The sequence below is a fragment of the Mytilus galloprovincialis genome, chromosome 11 (genome assembly GCF_965363235.1).
Source record: "Mytilus galloprovincialis chromosome 11, xbMytGall1.hap1.1, whole genome shotgun sequence".
NCBI classification, from domain to species: Eukaryota; Metazoa; Mollusca; class Bivalvia; order Mytilida; family Mytilidae; genus Mytilus; species Mytilus galloprovincialis.
The window spans coordinates 33570027-33591371 of NC_134848.1; positions in this window are offsets into that span (position 1 = coordinate 33570027).

Sequence of the window (21345 nt, forward strand, 5' to 3'; positions counted from 1 at the left end):
TTTCAGAGTAATATCCACAGAAAGTAACATATTTTAATCATATTTAGCCAAATATGTTATAATACAAATAACATAGTAACCAACATACATGTACATATATTGTTCAATCCAGAGAAATGAGATTTTTGGGGTCTTCAACTTTATATTCTATCAGTTTTACAATAGTCTTCTTCTACGCAACATAACTTTTGTTTGAAACGCCTTCTGTGCAAAATAACATTTTAACCACCGCTTTGATTTTTCGTATCAATAATGCTATTTTTATTCTCTCGATAATTTCCCTGTGTTTTGAGTGTATATATGACAATTTTTGCTAGTAGTTACAAAATCAAATTCCAATCTTTCAAATGTTCGCTGTGATATGAAGTGATAACGACCCTTTTTGTTTCAATGTTGTACAATTTTTTTCTAAATCAAGAAACTATAAAAAGTATATACATTTATTTTCATCTGATACTATAATAACCTTTTACAATTGAATGGAGATGGACAGTTGATTCCAACTAAGTTAACTTAAATATTCATGAATTGTAGATAGGGGAAATACAGATAGCCAATGGTTCTCAAAGGCGAGAAATGATCCTAAAGTATAATGGCCGTACAGCCAAGTTAACGGCCTGGAATGGACTAGCAGGTAGTGTTGGTGGCTGCCATCTCCAGGCCGGAAAGATCTACCGGATAAAAAGTGTCGTCCCCACCAATGACTTTCAAGCTTGTAGATGCTATAACGCATCTCCGTCAACAACCTTTGAGGTATTTCGTATACTTATTCGTTTTCATCTTTTTTCATTAAGTTTTATCCTTTGATCAAACGAAGAACGACAATGAACGTTATACTAAACTCTAAATAAAAAAAAAATAAAATCATTAAAAACACATTCAAAACTTGTAACGGCAAAAGGCTCCTAACTTTGGACATACGCAATAATACGGCGGTGTTGAACATGTTTGATGATATGATGGACGATTTTAACGACCTTGCATGGTTATATACAGCCCTCGCACGATCTACACCCTCCCCATATACCTCTGTATTATATATAATATATATTGAGGGTAAATTATATAGCTTTCCAAATACCGTTTCGATTCCTAACATCACTGAAGAGACATTTATTGTCGAAATCCGGATCTGGTGTACAAAAAGTATATTGACACTTTGTTTGTGGCATAACATCTTAGCCACCAGTTCATTGTTTTCTGTTTAGTATTGAATTTATATTAAGATCCATTTTGTTACATCTTGTGATCAATTTTTTTTTGGTAATTGGCAGTCAGCAGGGTTAAAGAACATCAGTTGTTCGACCTGTTAGTCAAATGCGTTTGGTTTAAATATACTTTTTCCCTTTTTTTCATCTTTTTGGAAAATGTTGTTTGTGCTGTATTTAGACCCTTCTACAACGAAATTTGTTTTACATGCACGCGTACAAAAATTGCGGTTTTTATCGGTTTGAACGTAGTTTTCAATTTAGACTTGTATATATATGATGGATGTATTCAAAAGATTGATTCAAGGAATTGGATCTTTTTTTAAATATGATTTAGTATTTAGTAAAGCAGAAATTAATTTGTATTGCAGTTATTGGAAGACAGGGAAGATGATACTGGGATCATTGACGGGATCGTAGAGTCGGTTTCGTTTGAAAGGTACGTTTTCCCTGGCGGCACGTCATTTTATTTTATTGCTATCGTGAAGAAAGATTTGGTTTTGTACATAGAGAAAAAAACAACAGCAAAGCCCAATTTAATAGCTTAACGTATCGCACGACACTTGTGCCGACCCTTTTAAGAATTTTTGAATTGCTTGATCGTTTGATTGGTTTTAATTTCATTTGTAGCTAAATTTCTTTGATAATTTGAGTTTTTAAAGCTTGCATCTAGTACAAAACAATTGTGCTTACAATTTAATAAATTAATCATTTTTTTTTTCTGGAATGGTTCAAGTTTCCAAACTGAATTTCCCCTAGAACATTTCATTTAGTACTAATTTTCATGGTAGTAACAATATCTTTCGCATTGCCAAGCATAAAATATAAGTGTGTAATTTAATGAATTCGAGTTAAGCGAAAGTTTTTTAAAAAACAATTTTTCGGAAACACTAGAGAAAAGAGGGACGAAAGATACCAAAGGGACTGTCAAACTCATAAATCTAAAACAGACAACGCCATGGCTAAAAATGAAAAAGACAAACAAACAACAGCACACACGACACAACATAGAAAACTAAAGAATAAACAACACGAACCCCATGAAACTATAATGGTTTTTTTTTAGATTTTAAGATAAATTCCAGAAAAAAATGTATGGGGGGGAGGGGGGGGGGGGGTTGGAAGGCACATTGTATTAATAATACATGGGTGATGGGTATCAGAGCAACTTTTCACACTATAATGCACTATAATTCTCAATTACAATTGTCTGGGTGGCGGGTGCTGACAAAAACTGCCTTCCAACAGCACTCTCTTTACACGAGCCATCGGATTTAACGTCCCCCTTCTGACCGGACGTGACTGCGAACTTGATACATCCCGCACAGCCAAACGGACGCCCCACTTCGGCAAGAGTTTAACTGCCGGTCGGGAGAAGACCAAGTGACCATATTTCTATACCCCAGTCACCCTTGGGGGCCAACGTACATTGTAATTCATAATAGAAATTTATCATAATGACATAAAATAGAAAAATATCATACTCACGGGATCTTTAAAGTACAGAGTCACGTTACAAGAACCAAAGAAATACAAAAAATCAGCATATACAAAACACATCACCAAAAAATGAAAGACAATACAAACACATTGACGAGATGTATAAGTACCGAGCCACGTCAAACGGATATCGCATAAAACCATTTAACAGTAAAAGTATTATTAATAATAGAACAAAGACACATGAAAGAACTATAAAACACGTTGTTAAGATGATAAACAACATCAGTACGCAGAATAAGTATCAGTCACCTCTTTTTTTTTTTTTTTAAGAATTTATATCACTTTCAAAATAAGTACTGGTAGTTCAACGGAAGTTTGACAAGTACAAAGAACTTTTCAAGGAAAACAGAAGCGGCCTTTCAGGGCTAATACATGACAATGAAAAAAATAAGAACGGCTTTCGTGTACTTGAAACACAAAAACAAAGAGTTAGAAAGAAATCAATTCGAAGTTCAAAGTGAGATTAATACAATAATTCTAAGAAGAGAAAACATGCAGCCTCAAGCATTCGTAAGTTTAATGATGAAAGCATGACCGGAAATGATCTTATAACAAACTTAAATATATGTAGACAGGCTATTTTGGTGGAACATAATATAATCACCAAAATGCAAGATATGAAATTTCTTGGTCCAAAGAATAAATTTCTTTCGTCATTTGAGGAAGCTTCTATTAATATGTCAACTCATCCAGACTGCTCTAAAGGAGTTTTCATTTTTTTTCTATCTTTGATATTGAGATTGAAAATCACAATGCTCCTGTACATTATATACGATACATATGATTTGCATATTAGAGAATACTTTTATATACTTGGTCGAGAGGACCTCCAGTAGTTGTTCATGAAGTTGTTTATTTCTCGATAGAGGACGTTGACCAAATTTCTTTTTGTAATCAATGAGGCGATAGTACATTTAACACAATCTGACTCAATGTTAAAACTATTTATTTGCACATGGCGTTAATCTTTATATTGAATACAAACACACAAAATTCCTTTGATGATCATAATAAGATTTTTAGTAACAAGGAGTACATATTTGTGTGTGAACCAACAAATAAATTCATGTGCCTGGCCAATTCAATGACACAAATATACTACATGTATTACCCTATGATGGTGATAACGAGTGTAGAAAATTATTTTTTTTGGCCAAAATTAAAGAATAAGGATTAAACGCTTTTTTACAGGAATTTATTGGTAAATAAACTGGACCAAGTCACTCACTAATATATTTTCAGAGAATGCAGTTTTTATGAAATTGGACAAACGTTCTAGTGAGTCCCTTGGAAACTGAATCTGCTCCATATTTATTTTTTTTGTTTTTGAGAGTATACTTTTTTACAAGTGTCATCCACATTCTCATCCTGGATATGTATTGAAAATCGATGTTATATTATCATAATATTTTGATAATTAATACAGTGGTTTTGTTTTATATTATTGAAACATGGTCCATCTAGATAAAAATCAATTGTTGTCTGTAAAATGTCTGCAATTACCTAAAAAAATATGATGTGAAATAAAACTTATTTTGCATATATATATATGTATATTAAAAATGAAATACACAAAAAGAGTTTTAAAAGCAGCATTGTCTAGCGCTTTCATCCATCTTGGGACTTTTCAAGACTATGAGCGTCGTTATGGGGAACACATTAGTATTATGACGTAACGTCATTGTTCGTAACATATTAGTAGTATGACGCGACGTTATTGTTCATGTAACTACTAAGCATTAAGCTTGGCGTCAAACACTTTTATAAATTTTCTCTCTAGTTCTTTACGGTATTCTTCTGTTGGTTCCATACATTTGAAGAACCCGAGTACAGACAAATTCCGTTGAGCGAACATTTAGACATTTGTGCGGGAGGAAAATTCAAAATTTTCCCGTTCTTCAAATCCCAAGATGGATGAAAGCGCTAGACAATGCTGCTTTTAAAACTCTTTTTGTGTATTTAATTTTTAATATATAATTCTGTACACTGCTTGAAAAGAAACTTTTTTTGTATATATGTATATATATATATTTTCTTTTTTTCTACATCATTAAAATCATGAACAGTGATTTATGAGTATATTGACTTTCACACTTCCAAGACTTTCACAGCAATCATTCAGATCAAACATTACACTATTCATATAAAAAAAAGAAAGGTGTATGATTACCAATGAGACAACTCTCCACGAGAGACCAAAATGACACAGAAATTAACAACTATAAGTCACTGTATGGCCTTCAACAATGAGCAAAGTCCATAAAAAATAGTCTATATGTTTAGGTGTATTTAAAAAATAAACACCAACAGTCAATTAAAAGATCTTGGTATTTCCAAGCAGTAACCACTCAACAAAACTACTAAACAAGAGCATGAGAACATCAAAATGATCTATACTAGTAAACGAGAAGACCTCATTTTTGGTGTCGCTTCTCTTCTTTCCACAATAAATTAATCAACACGCCTCTGTGTCCTATAGGTACAGTGCATAGTCGCATTTGTCATCCATTCATATGATTATTCAGATTGAGTTATTTTAGGAGAAAAACGAGAAAAAAGGCATCCGGATATTATCCCGTCATTGTACGAAATTTTAAGTCAGATTAGACTTCCGGTTTGCTTTTTTCTGTATACTTTGAACATACATATACTACGAATAATATAGGCTATTATAGTTAAAACTAACATGTATGACACCATTGCCTCTAAGTCATCTTCATGCATGTACTGAAAAAAATATGTAAACCATTAATGGCATTTAAAAGTAATTGGTATTCATATTATGATACAAATAGAAAACTTCAGTCAAAATTGTCACATTTGTGTATTCCTTAATTATTATTGAATTGAAAGAAAACTTGACACAAAGTTTAATTGATGAATTGTCTGTAAAAGTACAATAAAGTTTGTAAGTACAACTTACTTTAACTGATATTTACCCATCACATTGCTTTGCCAATTTGTTATTAATAATCAATATGACTTAATCAAGATTGGGTGAGTGTGACTAAATACACCAGATAACTTATATACTCACATAAACTGAGGGTCTGGATGGTGTTTACAGAATAGATACACCAATCATGTAATAATCCCTATGGGCAAAAGTGCAAAATTTAAAGGCTGAGACATAAAGATTAAGAAATCACTGATAATAAAAGAGAATGATGGTGTGTTAAAATACAAAGAATAGAGAATAATGAGCAAAACAGATAAAGATTATAGAAAATGGTATATAAAATATAGAACTGAAGGACCCTAGCAGGAATCATTCATTATAATACAATTAATACTTACATTTAATTGTGTAGACCTCATATCATAGAAACTACACTCTTTATTTAACTGTCAACTTATATGTGCCAGTTGTAAATCAATCTGCAAAAGAAGTTACAATAATTACACAATTCAGATTGATCTGTTGATGTAAATTGTTTTATAACAAGTGTGTCAAAATTTGAAAAAGATTTACACAAACACACATATACTTCAGATACACATTATTATAGTGAATCAATATTAAAAGTACATATTTAATTTAATCTTATGTCTATATATAAAAAAAAAAGATAAGATTTTTTTTTAATAAAGACAAAAAATTCAAATGTACACTAAAAAGGATGATTTAAAATAATACTATAATGACTTAGCATCAGATTTAAAACCATAAATGAAAACTTTAAGTTGTTAATAGATTATGGCCATGATAATAAATAATATTTCTCACATATAACATCTCATGTGAATGCTTACAGTACACAATGTTATTAAACATGTTAAATACAAACTGAGGCATAAGTATGATGCACAGACCATATATTTTGAATAATTCTTTGTTTTACTTCTACAATATGTTATAAATTGGAATAAGAAATGATTTAACATGCGATCGATTTTAAGATTCAGGTACAAATATACCTGATAGATATTTAAAGAAAATGTTAAGGTGTTTGCATACGAGACTAATTATTAAGGGGTGGGGGATAAAGGCATAGGTGAAAGTGGCGGGCCTCAGCCGGCATGTTGTTCGGACATTTTAACAAATTCTACTCCTTTCGTTGCATGGTTGATCATGGTTTCTGACCACTGAGATCCCAAATTAAACATTTGACCCGCATGAATGCATCCCTGGTCAGTCTGCAAACTGTCGACGTGAAATTATATTTATAATTAAAGTCAATAGTCAATAAAAATTGGATTGTTTATAAGCAAGTAAAATAGTGTTAACGTGAAAAATTAATTCAAAGGAAGTTTCAACAGACTGCCCACATCATGTTGACAGCGAAACTTGTAAATAACCACATTTTATAAGTAAACATCCAGCTTTCTCTTCAGACTACATTCATAATCGTGAATGAAATGAATATCCAAGATCCTCGGAAGAAGGCTAAAATAATTTAAAACTAACGTACCTCAAAATATAAGCAACCCACATCTATATTAACGTGTTGCTGTCGAACTGAAGACACTGATTTTATCATAACAAGGTGCCCGATCAGCTGTTGGTGACAAGCTCAAATTTGACGTCGACGAAACGTTCTAGCCAATCACGTGTCGAATAGTTAGGAAAATGACGTCAGATTTAGATTGCGATGCAAACACCGAAAATCATTGCTATTTTTTTTTAAACTGCATTAACCTGCCTGCGATGAAAATATGAGGAAAATAAATTTCAAGATTTTTGGTACGTTATTACTCCGATCATCATGAAAATATATGTATGTCTATGGTTCTGAATATGTTTTAATTACGCACTCTTCAAGTATTTTAAAATACGAATAATTATTTGGTGTGTACAAATAATATTTTTTTTCATCATTCAAAACTATTATGTATATATATCTTTTTCAGTATAAGATACCATACATATGAAAACTTTGTTTTTCCAACATGCTGTTTAAAATTGTCTATTATATACTGTTAATGCTTTATCAATTGTAATTGTATTTTATTGTTGATGTCAGAAACTAAAGAGGGTCTTCAAAATAGCATGAATAAAGTGTTTGAATATTGTAATGAGTGGGGACTTGGCATCAACTATCGGAAATCAAAAGTACTTATATTCAATAAGGGAAGTAGAATTCCTAAAGTTAATTTCTACATTGGTGAATCAGAAATAGAAATTGTAAAACAATACAAGTATCTTGGTGTTATATTTACTGCAAATGGTAGTTTTAATAATGCGCTAAAGGACCTATACACCCGAGGCCAAAAAGCTTTTTTCAAAATAACTAATGTATTTAAAAATATGTCTTGTGATGCAGAAAATTTTTTGTATGTATTTGACCATACTGTCAAACCTGTACTTTTATATGCATCCGAAATAGTGGGAATGTTTAAACCCTCTTTAGATGATAACTTATTTGAAAAAGTTTATAAATATCTCCCATTGGAGAAACTTAATTTGTCTTTATGTAGATATATTTTATCAGTTAATAAAAAGACAAGCAAACTGGCCTTGTATGGTGAATTAGGTCGATATCCAATTTATATTGATATTGTTTCGTCTATGTTAAAATATTGGACTAGACTTGAAAATGATAAAACAGGTGATAAACTTTTATCTCATGCACTTGCAGAGAATCTACTCATGATTGAAAATAATCAAAATTGCTGGTTAAGCTCAATAAAAAATATTCTCAAGAAATTTAATATGTTCAACTCTAATGAGTCAGAATTAACTCAATTACATGTTTCTATGAAAAATGGTGATATCCAAAGGAAAATAAAATCTACTAAAAGTAAGTTTGAATCTAGATGGTTTCAACAACTTCAAACCAGTGAGAAACTGAGAACATATAGAACTTTCAAAAACATTTTCAAATTTGAAAATTATCTTGTTAATATTTGTAACGAAAATGATAAATATAACATGAGTAGATATAGAACCAGCAATCATAGACTGAAAATTGAATTGGGTAGATATACAATACCAAAAACACCTGTTAATGACAGAACATGTAAGAACTGTTCCTCTTGTGAAGTAGAAGATGAAAAACACATTTTATTAGATTGCCAAAAATATTTTACTATTAGGCAAACCTATATAGACATTTGCTATAATAAGAATAGTTCAAAACTGAACACAGATAACAAATTTATTTGGCTTATGAGTAATGAACATGCCAATGTATGTAGAAATATATCTAGATTTCTAAGTTTGAGTATATTTTACAAAACTGATAGCAAAGCAACAGAAAAATTATCATCTTAGTGTTCTGTCATATATATATATATTTATTTGTTGTATGGATATGGTAACTTAATAGAGTATTTACATAAGAACAGGGTTGTCTCCCTTGATATTTATCATACCATATAATATAATATTTCCTTTTTATGTGTGTATTAGATCTCTTTGTCAGCTATAACTCTTTCTCAATATTTATGTACATATGCATTTATATTGTTCATTTTATGCTCTTTGTGAGTTTTCTTGAATAAATAATTTGAATTTGAATTTTTGTATGATCTAACCCAGTCTTATTATCACTTTCTGCACATTTTTCTATTTCAGACTTGGCTGCCTGTTTTTGACGCATAAGCCGCCCTGATGTTGAGTTCATAGGAATTACTGCAGAGTGTTTGATACTTAGTCAGAAATGTATGTGATATACATAAAATAACAAAAATATTAAATATTGTCGGATTTGTTACTTTACAGATCAAATCAAAAATATTTTATGATAATAAGCTCTTTGTTTCCGGGTAGAAATTTATGAAACATGGGATTCAAGATGTCCACGATCAAATTCAACTGCAGTCAATGTTAGAACTATAAAGAAGTCGGAAACGATTTTTAAATGAAATCAATGAAATAGATATGTTCGTCATCGAACCTCCTTATATGGGCATTCGCTATGCTAGTTGATGCATTTCTTTGTTTGAGCTTCCTCCTTGTGGTCATTTAAATTTTCTCAATTGTAAGTAGTTTTGTCTAATGCTTTTCGTTTTTATCGTCTTTCATGTACCATAGAATGTGAAGTAGTCCAGTTGTTTTATATGAGGATATCAGATAATTTGTTTTGGATTGACCAGGATTGAGAATAGAAAACTTTGAAATGAAAACTGTGTACTTGCCTGTGCTGGCTATATGTTTCTGTAAGTAAGTTTGTTTGCAAATTTATAATCTGGAGTAAATATAATGGTATCATCCATAACATTGACATATGTTTTAATACGAATGTCGTCAAGTAACTTCTTCAATACCAAAATGTACTCATCCCTAAAGATCAAAACTGGTAAAGCAAAGTTCAACGTTTAATTGTAGAAGTCGTAGGTATGTTGATCTTATTTCACTGAGAACATTTTTTTCGACGCTATCTATTGAATTTTTAATTACCAATTTAATGTAAGGAGAGAAAATTTTAAATTCAGAATAAATGTTTTTGCAACTGTTGACCAGATTTTTTTTATCAAGCAGTTAGCTGGGTTTAAGAATAATAGTTTTGTTAAAAAAAACATAACCCCTGTTGGACTTAAATGAATGATTCATTGGTGGTATTTGTGATATACATAAAGTAACTAAAATATTAAATAGTGATGAAATTGCTTCTGTACAGATCACACCAAAAACGTTTTATGATGATGAGCTCTTAGTTATCGAGCAGCAATGAAAACAGAAGAAATGCACGAGTAAATCATTGGATTCAACATGAACATGACCAATTTAAACAGCGGGCAACGGACAATTGTTTTAAATTAAATAAGAAAGAGTCAAAAGTAATAGTTAACATGAAAGCCATCGATAAATTAATTATGTTTGTCGTCGAATATCCTTATATGGGCATTCGCTTAGCTAGTTGAGCATCACATTTGGGCGTCCATTGACTCTTTTAAAGCAAAATTTATTCTGTTAAAGTCAGATTTATTTCCATCAAGATTCGTAATATTTTCAGAGGAATGTATGTGAATAGTGATATAATTGTTACTGTACAGATAGCAGCAAACTCTATAATGATAATAAGCTCTTTGTTAGCAGACATTTATAAATCATTGAGATTCAAAAAGTTTACTAATTAATCTAACTGCAGGCAAAAGTCAAGTGTTCTAAATAAAAAAAAAATACAGTCAATTTTATTGTTATCATCATTGTCCTTAATTTCGTATTGTTATGGCAATTACCGTAAATGAAATGTAGAGGAAGTAGTGACATGTCTATTAACTTAATTCTATACCCACATTTTCTTCAAGTAGGATAAGATTCTATCGACGTATTTATTTAGATTAATACACCCGACAAAATTTGTCCGTAAATAAATGTGTAAATGGAGAAATTTCAGCAGTGTTTGATATTAACAGGTTTTGCCATACAATCAAAGTCATCCTTGGATCCTTGGTCTTAAGTTAAAATGTCATGTTTTGTCATCAAAATTATCAAATGAATAAACATTACTTATGATATCCTGTTAAAAAGGTAATAACCAAAGTGAATATATATCTTTCAATTTAAAACAATTGTGTATTGGTAACTAATTGTATCTGTTTCCGCAAGAATTGGATGAATCGTCATAGATCGTTTTGAGAATCGGGTTCACTGAATTGAGGTTCTGTAGTAGCTATCTTTCAAGTGGCGATTGACCGGTATGGTATTGTTCCTAACATCACATAGGTAAATTCTTATGAATTGGTGTAAGGTACTGTTTGTCTCCTCGTGGTTGAGAAATTTCTGTCTGCAACTGTGGAGGTCGTTTGAATCGTCTCTTCCTTTGTCGTTTTAAAGAAGGTTTGGGTCTTGCGAATTATTCTGAAAATTAATAGTGGAAGAAATGTCATTAAATTTTCTAGCAAACAAATGATTGATATTGCTTTCTCTACGTTGATACGATTGTATTAGATTTATTGACATATTAACGCGACAACTTTCATTGTTGTTTCTGTTGTTTTGTCGTCGTTAACATATACAACATCTACACTCTCCTCTACGTTAATTTCTTTTGCAGATGACGTTCTAATTATGTCCGGAAGTAAGGAAGGACTACAAAATAGTCTTGATAAACTTAACAATGGTTGTGATGATTGGCAACTTATCTTAAATATTAAAAAGACAAAAAACTATGGTTATCCAACAACACATTAGGAAATCCCCCCTTTTATAAAACTGAAAGATAACATAATCCAGAATGTTACTGAATATAAATTCTTAGGTTGCTTATTAAAATAAAACGGTAACCTCAAACATAGTCTCGAAGAGCTGGTAAATAAGGCCTTAAAAATTTTATTTTTCCTTAGAGTTAAGACATAGTTGGTATCTTTCGAGATTCGGCATGATATCAGCTGTGCGGGGAATTATACAATTTAACGGAGACAAAAACTCTCCAAAGCCCCGCGAAATGTGTTTGTCAGTACAGGAAAAGTTCATTTACGAAATCATATGCGTGAACAATACTTTGAAGAGTACACTAACCAATTGATACAGTGCCTTTGGAGGGTATAGTTAGTGCTTGTTCTAACATTTTCTTTGACTTTCTGCTAGTTTCTTTGCATGACTAGGTCCAATGTTAAGTTTGCTGGGAGTAACAAGTGTAAAATTTTCACTTATATCATCATGTGGTGTAAACAACTTGTCTACTCCGTTTACCTTCTTTAACTCGTCGCTGATGAGAGCTTGTTCTGTTTTTTAACCTTGACTTCTCCTAACAAGATATGTTGGTCTAGTCTTTCTAGTTTTCTTAACATTGTTGATAACAAATACTGCTGTAACTTGATCAGCCTTCAGCCTTTTTAACCTTGTTAGTTGGCACTCTATCTGTTTAATAACATCACATTTTATACGACGATCTGGATCTCCATTGTCAACTTTGTCATCTCTATCACCACTTTCATACCGAATATTTCTTTCGCTTAAAGAAGTACTTCCTCTTTCATCATTTTTATACCCTTTTCTCTTTATACATTTTTTTCTAAAATAAAATTGCAGTCAAAAATAATAAACTGTATATTTAAATATTATAATATGCATTCTTTACATTTATATTTGTCATATTATTATTATAATGTTATAACATAATTAGATTTAAAAGATAAATTAATATTCACATTTACAGAATAATGTTTTATTGAAATATCTATAAAGTAAATGGGAAAAAATATACTTACCATTAATACATGATGGCATATTGTGCTCTTTCAAAAATATCATCAATTTATCCCTTTCCTCTTCGTTTACTTTCAAAACCATTTCACATCTTTTGTCCATCTTTGCTTTTGTACTTTCTTCTTTTACATTTGACATGATCAAGGTCATGTGATTATATGTTTGAATTTGATTGGTCTAATTATCTTTGCGCCTATTTTTTTCAATTTGAATCAAATCTGATCGGACCAGATCATTTATCAAAGTCATGTGATTTATGTATGTATGCTCAGCAATCATCTGTGTGATCTTCATGAAGTCGGCCTGAGTCATTGTCTTCAAATTATCTAAATTACCATTTTGACCACGATCATAGAAAATGGTATACCTATCTCACCTGATAGAAAGTTATAATAAATATCGCAGTTTAAAAACAACGAGTATGTTTTGGGTTTTAGAACTATTTCGAGTGCTCGATTGCGCGTCTGTATAACACACCGGAAGGCTTTCTTATAACATGACGGTCAACGTGTTCATTCCAGTCTAGAATTCTAAGAACCTGTTCTGAATTCACATGTTATTTCACATTTGCGTATGCTTTTGTTGACATAAAGCAACAGTGTATTATGACTATAAAAGCTTTCATTGTAATGTGTGGACGAACAATGAATATGTATTTGTGAATGTTTGTATATATACAAAAATTTAATCGGTTCTCTAGGATTACTGATGCCATATCATTTCGAAACATTGTTCATGATAAAGTATAGTACGGTTCAGCATTTCTCGTGGCTCCTTTTGTATTGATTTAATATATTTTCCAATAAGACAAGGAATCACTGAACAGATCCATTGCAGTTCTTCATTGCCAATAAGTATGGGTCTTCGCCCAACAATTAGTGTAACCACACAAGCTTCTCAGAATCCGTACACATAAGGCATAACTCCCTTGACTAGTACCTTTGTGAACTGGACAGTTGTTCAAGAATGCAAAATTTGGTCTCACCTTTTTGTCATGTCTAATGAAGTTGACATCTTTTTATTGTCTGTACAACTATCTTTATCAATAAATAAATATTTTTGCATATATAAGTAATTATCCGTTTTCAATTGTTTCTTTTTTACATATTTGAGTCTTTTGGGGTTTTCATAGCAAAACAAGGAGTTTGAAAGAGGAAAGATATCCTTTTGTGTAAAAAATCAAACTAATTAAATATAGTTAATGCTATTTTGATTTCTGATAATTTATTAAGGAATCAATTGCAAAATATTTCTGTTTTTTTTAAACTGCTTCTCTCTGTATTGACGTTTTTCTCCAATAAAGAATTTCCTCTGTTTTAAGTGACTGTATTCCGGTTTCAACATATATTCCCCCTTACCAATCAGTACAAGCTTTATTTCATTTTCTTCCTGCGTCACTTTTACTTTTAGAAAAAAAATTAAGATCATAGCCTTATAAAAAAAGGTTGTGTGTGTCCTGCAAATCTCAATTGCAGATGGTAGATCATTCTCCTCTTCATCGAAATTGTCCTCTTTATCAATACTTACCTCTTCATCAACATTATTCTGTTAATTAATAATGGCCTCTTCTTTAATAATGATATCTGCACAATTTTCTTCCAATCTTTTTGTTGGCATTTTTTTCATGTTATCTCCACAAAACTGGAGACTACTACTCGTATGTCCTACATTCAGATGATCATCCGTAAATATTTACATATCAAGATTCTGCAAGTGGATCACACAGTAAATTGCACAAATAACGCCGCTGCTTAGTGTAATGTTTTCAGTAATGATATTTCCTAGCTTTTCAAATGTTAAAACTATTGGTAACTTTACCTGTGTAACGTATCAAAATATTATTGTCACTTATTGTATTGTGACTTGCATACTCTGTCGAGCTGGCGGTTGATTCCCTGTAGGGGGTGCACGTTCAATGATATACATGCTGTTGAATAGCATCGGGGTGATCTTACACTGACACACCGCGTCCTTATGGAATAACTATTAAGGAAAGTAAATTAGACCCGAGATCAAGTTAATAAAAGCCCTTCTTTCTTTTGAAATTTGAGTGGATGTCGATATCACGTCTCCCCTACCCAAGGGTGACTGGGGATAGAAATAGTATTTATTGTGAACTTGTTCTCGTGCTGAAATTTTTTTAAATATTTGTTTACATTTTACATAGCTGTCCTCCCATCCTTGCGCTTGGTCTTTCATCACCAGTTGATATTGTGCGTTGTGTATGAGACATTTCAATTTAAATGCAAAAAATGGCATTTTTTTTCCAAAGGGAAAAACAAATGTAGTTTTTTCAATAATGTAAATATTTTGAAAGTCATCTGTAGTCAAAACAAATAGATTTGTTCAGTTGATTTTTATACGACCGCAAAATTTGAAAAAATTTTCGTCGTATATTGCTATCACGTTGGCGCCGTCGTCTGCGTCGTCGTCGTCGTCCGAATACTTTTAGTTTTCGCACTCTAACTTTAGTTAAAGTGAATGGAAATCTATGAAATTTTAACACAAGGTTTATGACCACAACAGGAAGGTTGGTATTGATTTTGGGAGTTTTGGTCCCAACATTTTAGGAATTAGGGGCCAAAAAGGGCCCAAATAAGCATTTTTTTGGTTTTCGCACTATAACTTTAGTTTAAGTTAATAGAAATCTATGAAATTTTGACACAAGGATTATGACCACAAAAGAACGGTTGGGATTGATTTTGGGAGTTTTGGTTTCAACAGTTTAGGAATTAGGGGCCAAAAAAGGGCCCAAATAAGCATTATTCTTGGTTTTCGCACAATAACTTTAGTTTAAGTTAATAGAAATCAATGAAATTTAAACACAATGTTAATGACTACAAAAGGAAGTTTGGTATTGATTTTGGGAGTTTAGGTCCCAAGAGTTTAGGAATTAGGGGCCAAAAAGGGACCCAAATAAGCATTTTTGTTGGTTTTCGCACTATAACGTTAGTATAAGTAAATAGAAATCTATGAAATTTAAACACAAGGTTTATGACCATAAAAGGAAGGTTGGTATTGATTTTGGGAGTTTTGGTCCCAACAGAATAAGGGGCCCAAAGGGTCCAAAATTAAACTTTGTTTGATTTCATCAAAATTGAATAATTGGGGTTCTTTGATATGCCGAATCTAACTGTCATGACTGTGTATGTAGATTCTTAACTTTTGGTCCCGTTTTCAAATTGGTCTACATTATGGTCCAAAGGGTCCAAAATTAAACTTAGTTTGATTTTGACAAAAAATGAATCAGTTAGGTTCTTTGATATGCTGAATCTAAAAATGTACTTAGATTCTTGATTATTGGCCCAGTTTTCAAGTTGGTACAAATCGGGGTCCAAAATTAAACTTTGTTTGATTTCATCAAAAATTGAATAAATGGGGTTCTTTGATATACCAAATCTAACTGTGTATGTAGATTCTTCATTTTTGGTCCTGTTTTCAAATTGGTCTACACTAAAGTCCAAAGGGTCCAAAATTAAACTTAGTCTGATTTTAACAAAAATTGAAATCTTGGGGTTCTTTGATATGCTGAATCCAAAAATGTACTTAGATTTTTTTATTATGGGCCCAGTTTTCAAGTTGGTCCAAATCAGGATCTAAAATTATTATATTAAGTATTGTGCAATAGCAAGTCTTTTCAATTGCACAGTATTGCGCAATGGCAAGAAATATCTAATTGCACAATATTGTGAAATAACAAATTTTTTTTTTAATTAGAGTTATCTTTCTTTGTCCAGAATAGTAAGCAAGAAATATCTAATTGCAAAATATTGTGCAATAGCAAGATTTTTTTTAATTGGAGTTATCTTTCTTTGTCCAGAATCAACTTAAATCTTTGTTATATACAATATACAATGTATATTCACTTTTTACTACCAACTGATAAATTAAAATAATCTTTACCATTCAGTGATAACAAGCAGTTTTTTTTACATCTTAATATTTTATGATGTATTTAAATGAGTAGTTATTGTTGTAAACTCCATTAGAAATTTTAATTGAGATTCGTTTTGGAATAAGGGAAAGGGGGATGTGATTAAAAAAATTGGGTTCAATTTTTCTCATTTGAAATTTCATAAATAAAAAAGAAAATTTCTTCAAACATTTTTTTGAGAGGATTAATATTCAACAGCATAGTGAATTGCTCTAAGAGAAAACAAAAAAATTTAAGTTCATTAGAACACATTCATTCTGTGCAGAAACCTATGCTGTGTCAACTATTTAATCACAATCCAAATTTAGAGCTGAATCCAGCTTGAATGTTGTGTCCATACTTGCCCCAACCGTTCAGGGTTCAACCTCTGCGGTCGTATAAAGCTACGCCCTGCGGAGCATCTGGTTGTATCATTTCATATTAATGTAACAACTAACAGTGTAATAAATAAGATGTGTAATGAAAACATTTTTTTTTATTTTGCTGAAATTTTTGTACTTATGAGCCTCCTCAAGACCAACTCGTAGTTGTCATGTATCTTATTACAAACATTTCTTTTTAGAGATGTAAAAAAGAAAACTAATAAACTCGGCTTGACAGGCACACAGACAACGTGTATTCAAAGTATAAACGATGGAAACAAAAGCTGCCTGAAAGGGACTCTTGCGTTCTTCTTAGAATAGTGGCTAACAACGGTCTCTGTAGCAGATAAGAAATGATGTGCATGTGGAACAATGCTGTAAATAAAACCTCAATCTCAACAAGTCATGCAAATTTTTAAAATTTATCCTTTCAATGTAAGCAGTGAAGGGCATGTCACGAATAATCTATAGTTCGATATTGTGTTGATTATTATGCAAAATTACAGTGGGTACGTAGGTGGCTCGTAGCAAGTCAAAATTTCTGCCCCTGTCTAATTTTCAATTCTCATTTTTCAGTGGCTATTCTAATTTGACCGACCATCAAAGTCACAAGTCATTTGTCAAACTTGTATATCATGACCTTGAAATGTCGCTAATATCTCGTGCTAGTTTTCCTTCAAATTTAGAACCTGTGCTAATGTTGCAAGTTGTTTCCTTAGTCTTGTTAATGTTATATGAGTTGTTGGTTTTCTGTTCCACTCTCTGTCGCAAATTACATTAAACAGATATTGCCTCTGTATGGGTTTTCAGATTTGCCTGGACGAGCAAGTATGAATTTATTAGTTGACAGAACAAATAAATATAAATGACACACCCACAGATGGCATGTGGTGTGAAGTAATAAGCTGCACAAGTCCTATCTTAAAAAAATAAGTAAAGTCCGTAATTAAATGGCAAAATCAAAAGGTAAAAAACATTAAACGAATAATATTAAAAACAACTGTCATATTCCTGACTCTGTACAGACAGTAACTTATGTAAAAAAATGGTGGATTTAACCTGGTTTTATATTTAAAGCTAGTTTAAGCTCTCACTTGTATGACAGTCACATCAAATTCCCTTATATTGACAACAATATCTTGCACTAAAATCTAAAAAATGCTTTCGTTGGTATAATTAATATATAGTCCCTATGTCCCTATGGTTTTATTGGCATATTTCATGTTCCGATTGAGTGCTTCTTGTTCATTTACACTTGAATTTTCAGACGCCTCTAAACAATCTCTTATTTTTCTGTTGAATAATTCTAACAAGCTGTTATCTGTTGGCACTTCATTGCTTTCATTTTGCGTTTGTATTGTAACAGGCACAGGTTCTGCTATATATACTACCTCCTGTTCCTGTTTTCTATGGTATTCGAACTTCTTATAAAATAGCTGGATTTGGTTGCGTTTGTCGTTGCATTTTTTGTATGTTGAACCTGATCATATGCATTCACACTTAGTGTGTCTGACGTCATTATTGTTTTGCTGTGACGACCATAAGTGATCGTTGACAGTTCCATTGTGAAGATGGTACAATAAGCGACAAATGAATACGTGAACTAACGGTGACATCGGATGTATAAAATATAGGTCGAGTTTTAAAGAGTTGAAAAATTGTTCAGCAGCTTGAGTATCAAGATAGATTGTATGTGTTCGTCTTGTTTACAAGTCTCTTCTCTTCGTTTCTTTGCTTTGATCGATTCAAAATATGTCTTTATTTTATCTACGAAAAAAAACCATCTAATTAATGCAACTCAAGGAATAATAATGTAACTGAAACTGTGGACGGACAAGTTAAACTGCCCGATACGAACAATCTCTTTTGCTCTCTGATATTGTTCAATGACTATATCTACTTTTGTAAAATTTATTGATCCAATTTCTATGTATTTTCCAATTTTTGAACTAATGTCACATGTTCCTGACCACATAAATAAAATAATATGACTATGGTGTTTAATTGCCTTTTCAATACATTCCTTTGTGATATATACTATTTATTTTGTCGTTGCAGATAACACTACAGTTCTAATGGAAATTCATTATCTAAACAACTATTCCTCCATGTAAATCCTTTACTGTCGTATACTAATATTGGAATTTTAAATTCAGGTTGTTCATTTATATATTTGTTCAGTATTGAAACACTCATCCTATTCCTAATGAATATAACATTTTAAGATTATACTCACTTCAAAATTGTTTTTACTTTTAATGAGTAGATTTAAGAAGTGAACTAAAAATCAACATTAGGTCAGGATTAGGTAAACAAATGAAAAAAAAAGATGTGTTATCAGTCAACAAGTATAAAATATAAAGACATTTTTTTAAATGTTTTTCAATATGACTAGCACAAAACAGTTTCCTCATACATGTAATTTTCATGGTTCTGATAAAATTTAAATATTTAATGGACTGTTCTGTTGCAGTGCCTTCTGTTGCTTCTCCTGTTGTGGTCCCTTCGCTTTTCCAGGTTTTTGTGTATTTTATTGTTGCACTTTATTAGCTGTTGTGTTGCCTGTTGAGCTTCTCTTTCTTGTTTTGGCAGTAGTTGTGGTGCCTGTTGAGTTGCTCTCTCAATTCACTATACTTTTCAAAAGCTTTTTACTAGAAGTAGTATTCAAACACTAGTACTACATTACCTCTGAGCAAACGTGATTTGCGATAGTCTGTAACCGCAAGTTGAGGCCGACGCCTAAGAAAAGTATTGCTACCATTCGTCAAAATTAAGACGTTGCGACAAATCCGCTTATTTAGCAACAGTAGTACGACATTGTGGCAGACAATTGTATATAAACACTTGGTTTGGGAGTTTTCTCAATGGCACTCCTATTACATCTTCTTACCTATAATAAAACAGTATCAGGACGAGATAATACATCAGTGAGTTAAACTATCGTGTTTGCCCCATACTATTATCTTGAGATTAATTGTTGTTTTCATCTGCTATTATTTTATCTACAGCGAATGTTTGTGATGTGTCACTGAAATCAAGCTCTTCTTTAAGATCGAAAATGGTGTCATCTTCACTGATATCTTCATTATAGGCAGGTTGTTGATTTTTGTCACCTCTTGTAGATTCCATTGCCATTCTTATTGATTTTGATTAGCACTCACTCTCTAACAGACGTTATGATATGGTACAAATGACCGAGTTCAGGTAATATCAGACACAATAATCAAAACAGTGATCTTTTACATTGAAATGTAGAAAAATTATCTAGAAACCGATGGCAGGTTTGGAGTTACATTCTATACAATTTTCTATTAAATATGGTCGATTGAATTGTCATTGATATGGTTATATTTATAAATTTACTGTTTACAAATTTTTGAATTGATTGAAATACTAAGGCTTTTCTACCTCAGGCATAGATTACCTTAGCTGTATTTGGGAAAACTTTCAGGAATATTGGTCCTCAATGCTCTTCAACTTCTTAATTTATTTGGCCTTTATAACTTTTTTGGATTCGAGCGTCACTGATGAGTCTTTTTTAGTTGTAGACGAAACACGCAATTATTCTAAAAGTGGTTAAATTCACTGAAAAATGTAATTGAATGTCTGCAATATTAGTCCAGTCAAACTAAGATTTGCCCTCGAACTAATTGCAACAGAAAATGTTTTAGTTCTAATCTATAGTATTATGCCTTTTATATACACAGAAAAAAAGTCCCATAAAATCTAACTTGAGGAAACTCAAAATCAGCATTTTTAATTTCCTATTAAAAATTAACATTGGAAGGGGAGATAACTCTTGCAAAAATGAGTCATTTTTTTGGTAAGTTTTTGGTTGTTTTTCTTGAAATTTGTGTAAAGTATGATACTTTGATGGGGTTATAAGTTTGTATTTGACTTAATTATATAATCTTCTGCTCATGAAATTTACAAAACCGAAGTGTTATGGGTAGTATTATTTTTTTGTGTGCATTTTTCATTAAAGATATAGCATAGTTGATGCTTTGTGGCCATTTTGAAAAAATAATGTGAAATGAAAATTTGGTATTGTTTATATCTGTATATTATATTTTTTCAACAACTTACTTATCTAAAGAAACATTAAACCACAAAAAGAAGAATAATTATTTTTATTTAATTTGAGATTATTTACGTTGACATGTTGAAAAAATCAATAAATGGTCAACTAATAAATAACGAAATCTAGCTTATAGCTCGATAAAAGATATGAAAACCCCTTAA